This window comes from Rutidosis leptorrhynchoides, chromosome 11 (assembly GCF_046630445.1).
Source record: "Rutidosis leptorrhynchoides isolate AG116_Rl617_1_P2 chromosome 11, CSIRO_AGI_Rlap_v1, whole genome shotgun sequence".
Lineage (NCBI taxonomy): Eukaryota > Viridiplantae > Streptophyta > Magnoliopsida > Asterales > Asteraceae > Rutidosis > Rutidosis leptorrhynchoides.
Genome location: NC_092343.1, coordinates 377,402,386 through 377,407,398, shown reverse-complemented (window position 1 = coordinate 377,407,398; position 5,013 = coordinate 377,402,386). Strand labels below are relative to the sequence as shown.

General features: G+C 29.9%; 1 long non-coding RNA gene across 4 annotated transcripts; it reads left to right on the top strand.

The window, feature by feature from the left end:
• The first annotated feature begins 1,052 nt into the window (after positions 1 to 1,052).
• Positions 1,053 to 3,876, top strand: LOC139877722 (uncharacterized). 4 transcript variants are annotated; one of them, XR_011768743.1, is made up of 4 exons: positions 1,053 to 1,197; positions 1,723 to 1,765; positions 1,863 to 2,163; positions 2,499 to 3,876. It is a non-coding gene; the product is annotated as an uncharacterized lncRNA (long non-coding RNA). The 4 variants fall into 4 exon arrangements; XR_011768744.1 differs by having other exon boundaries at positions 1,863 to 2,555; positions 2,938 to 3,876; XR_011768742.1 differs by having other exon boundaries at positions 1,863 to 3,466; positions 3,546 to 3,876.
• The last annotated feature ends 1,137 nt before the right edge of the window (positions 3,877 to 5,013 follow it).

The window sequence follows — 5,013 nt, the reverse complement described above, 5'->3', positions numbered from 1 at the left end:
ATCACGAAGTGTCTCTTCTAAATGTTCATATTTTCGTGTGATCTTGATGCCGGAAAAAAAAATTCCAAAAAAAACGAAAAAAAAAATAATTTTGCTTCCCCCCGCTTCCCCCCGATTGGTTACTTCCCCATTGATCCTGCATATATATATATATATATATATATATATATATATATATATATATATATATATATATATATATATATATATATATATATATATAGTTCAAACGAGAACCACAAAAAGGCGAGAACTGTATGCAACAAATTACCTGGAAATGTTAATTAATGTTCATATCATTTACAAACATATGTTCATTAGTCATTACCAAAAATTACATGTTTTAATTATATAAACTGTTCACATGTTACACAAACAAATATGCACATGCGAACGGAAAACTATATATTTGATTATATAGGTAAAATATAAGTTTTTCAAACTATTTTATGTTCATTTTTACTCTCCATCAACATAACATTTATGAATGATTCAATCTATTCACGCGTGAAAATCTTTGTAAATTAAAAGTTTTTTACGTGAAGTTGAGTGAAAAGAAAAATATTAGATTATTTATTCCCGTACCATACAAAAAATACAAGTGCCTCCAAGAAAAACTTAACAACTTCACCAAACTCAATTTGAAAATAATAAGATGGATATTAGCTTCGTGATATTACATACGGGGTGGAAAAAAACTTTGATTCTTACATCTCTATCTCTATATCTATATATATATATACATTAAAAGAGTCTTGATTAGCTAATAAATATTTTTCAAAACCTTCTTAATTACCATTAAATTAAAAAATTATATTATAATACCCCTTGATCTAACGGTCCTTAATCACCCACTAAAAATATTAGTCAATAAATCAATTGTTAAAACACTCACCCTAAAATACCCTCTCCTAATCTAAAGTAATAATTAACAAAAAAAAAAAAAATTTAAAAAAACACGGGAGAAAAATAACAAAGAAGGGTTACGTTCATTCAACAAAACCCTAACTTCCTCTCCTAATCAAATCATCCAAATCATCCACGCCGATCAATCAAGAAACGATTTGGATCCAGATCATTTGTAAGTATAAAGTTTTTACATTTGATTCGATTTTCTTTTTAAACTACGATTTCAGTTATCTTTCAGGGGTGTTGATCGTTAACTAACTCATATCGATTCCCTTTCGATTCGTACAGGTAAATATCGATTTCTACAGGTTCATTGGAAATCTTGTATAATTATGATCAGTTTGTTATATAATTTGGTTGATGTTTTTGATCTTGTACACTAACTATTGAATTTATGTTAATGTTTAAAATCTGTAAATACTCAGTATATGTTTCGTGTAAACATCTTTATTTGTACTGTACGTCTGTATATTGCAGTTGATGACTTTTAGAAGATTAGACTCTAACCACATGAATTGGAATAGTGATTATAACCATTTTAAGCAATTGCAGTACAAATATGTTTCTCTGTAAATATAACAACCAGGCCATTAATTAAAAAGTGGACTAATTTAGTTAGTTACATGTCAACAGCTCGATGTATACTTGAAAGATTACTTAAAAAAACAGTATCACTATTACTCATTTTGTGCCAAAAATTGTTTGTGGAAATAATAGTCTGGATCTTTGGTGCATAACTCTTTATTTGAATTTTATATCATGTACTTTGTCAATTGGTTTTTTTTTTTTTCAATGTGTTTATTTGAATTGTAGGTGTGCATTTTTTATCTGGTTCTTCGTGCTCTTGACACCGTCAGTATGTCCTATTTTTTAATGTGTTTATTTTGTGTTGTACTCAACAATCTTTTTTTATTCTCCTGAATAATTGATTTTGTGTTTATTTTTTTGGTCAGAGGATGATACAAGCATAGCTTCTGATATCAAAGTACCTATTTTGATTGCCTTTCATAAGCATATTTACGATTGTGACTGCCACTTTGCATGTGAGTGACTGACTGATCTTAAAGTAACTAAGAACCTGAATTTTCTCATGCTTGAGTGACTCTGAAATGATCGGTAATTTTAAAAACGTACCAATTATCTGACTCACTTGGTGGGAACAGCAGAATTATGGATTGGTAACTGGTTTGTAACTGTCATTTGCACTACTGCTATAATACATACAATGACAACCATACCAATATTTGTAAACAGGTACGTGACTTCATTGCATTACGACTTCATCATAGGTTATATAAATTTGGATAATTAGATTATAATTCTTGATAACTGATGTACATCAATGCCGATTTATGTTGGGTTGACACACAAACACTTTCTTATATAACCGCAGTGAAGAAGGTTAAACCTATATATCATCAGGGAGTCCTTTATACATACCCATTTTATCGTTTCCACCAACAAACCAATTATGTCCCTTAAATGTTCCATCACTTGTGATATTTTAATTTTATATGTATTTAGTGGTTGTTGAAACTTGAAAGAGACTTTTCTCACTCAGTTCTGTCTATCTGCATTTGTTTTTATAGGTGAAAGGCTTGATTGACACGCGACGGAAACATAAGATCATTGAGACTCATGACGAGGTCTGTACACGAACCAAGTATAAACCTTTTGCTTATAAATCCAGTGGCTTTCTATTTTCAGATATTTGTTATGTCATATCTGAATACAAACTAATGTCAATTATGTAATCATTTGTTTTAATTATGTGGTGTAGGAGCCTATATGCATTAAAAGTACATTAGGATTGTTAAAGTGTTTTCTTTAAGGCATTACTTCTATTCATTCAAATTCTTTTGGCATGCTAGAAATATGATATAACCCAAATTTAACCTTTATTCTTAAGTGGGTCAAAAGTGCCACCTTTACATTATCTTGAAAATGTCTTAAAATACATGTTATTTATAATGATTTACATGGTGGGAATGGAATAGAATTGCGTTTTGAATATTTAGCATTCAAAAGTGATTAGTAGGGAATGGAATAGAGATGGAAATCAGGCACCAAGACTTGGAGTTGTTCATGACAATGAATCAGAGACCATCAAAATGGTACGTATCTAATGCCATAAAATAGACACATTTATAATGAATTCTAGCGTGAGACTGATCTTTCTGTAACTGATTTTGATGGTGTAATGGAAGCATATACACCTTTAATATTCACAGAGCTTGTTTGAAAAGAATTTGCCAATTTTTCTTTGCCTTGAACCCAAAAGGCTACTCATTGGCTTTGTAACACACATGCCATTTTGGGCATGTTTTCCTTCACCAAATTTCATAGGTTATCACTGTCATTTATATGAAATCTTTCAAGCCTTGTAGGTCCACTAGTTCTTTCATGAACTCTTACATTAGCCTTCTTAGCTCTTTTTCTTTTGGTGCAACTTTATCGTTGACAAATTAAGGACCACTTCATTGTGTGAGCATCGAAAAGAAACTTCCCTTGGTAATCATGGAAACAACTTTCTTATTCAACTATCATCATAAATACGGTAATTGTTTGTTTGGTTTTGAAGCTATGTATTTTCCTTATGACTGCAAATGACGCCATAACACTTCATAACCATCCAGGGATACGCTTTATAACAAGCTTTTGCTTGGTGAAGTAAACATTCAAGTAGATGATTATAAACTTCTCCATCTGAGCTTCTTTGTGGCAATTATGGTATCATGTTATTTTTATAGAATATCGGGTTTATGTTATATGGTTTGTGCAGCTATGTATTTGGTCAAAAGTGAAGACATCGGGGTCATTTCTTTGCGAGAAGAAGCACACGTATAACCAAAAAAAAAAATACCACGTCTCCTTTGTGTCTGTAACCATATTGTCAAATCTACATTGATAGAACGTAGGTTGATTAATTTTTTATTCCTTTGGATTGCTGTATACATGATATAAATATTCATCTAAAATGTAAATCTAACCATATTAATATCAATTAGTTAAAATATGTATTTCATCTAAATAATATTTAACATTATAATCCCACAAATGTGCGGGTTTAACATTCTAACCACATATTATCAGTCTCGTCAGGCAAATAATATATCCAACCTGTTCTGACTCTAACGATTACGAATTCTTTATTTACAATTATTTATGCATATATTATTATTTTTAGAACTTTTATGATGGTCTTGTTTTTGGTTCATTATTTGTTTCGCACGGCTTGTTTCATCATACATCGGAATATAAAAAAGTTGCATTATCACCGTTTGCAACTTTGTAGGTCGAACGTATTAGCAGATACGAACAAATGATTAGTACTACTTTCGAATTCAAATATGTTACTTTATTTTGAAAAAAAAATATTTCTATTTTTATACATTTTAAAATTAAAATTTAAAATGTTATATTGTTAATTTATGTAATAATGGTTGAAAATTGTCTTAAAATATCATAATTCAATAAGATCAACGAAATCACGGGTCTTTAAACGGATTAAAATCAATCATATTGGACGACAATGAGATGATTCAAATACCACCGAGAATGTTGTTTATAAGAAAATCTTGAGACGTATTTGACTGAGATGTAAATGTTCTATGGTTAAATACCCAATGAATATTTTTTGTACATCTCTAATTATATATACTTATAATAATACAATCTAAATTCATTTTGATAACTAATATAAGCTTAATGGATAAAAAGGATTAACGTTGAGAGTTAATGGTTTAAGGTTTAGGAATTTCTATTTAAGGTTTACGGTTTATGGTTTACAGTTTAGAATTTAGGGTTAAGATTTTAGAATTTATGCTTTAGGGTTTAGAGTTTAGTGTATACGGTTTACGCTTTAATGTTTAGGGTTTATGGTTTAGTGTTAAGGGTTTAGGGTTTAGAGTTTAGGCTTTTGAGTTTAGGGTTTAGTTTTTAGAATTTATGGTAAAGAGTTTAGGGTTTAGGGTTTAGAGTTTAGGGTTTTATGGTTTATGGTTCGGGGCTTGGTGTTTAGGGTTTAGGGTTTAGTGTATAGGGTTTAGGTTTTAGAGTTTAGGGTTTATGGTTTAGATTTTAGAATTTATGGTTTTGAGTTTA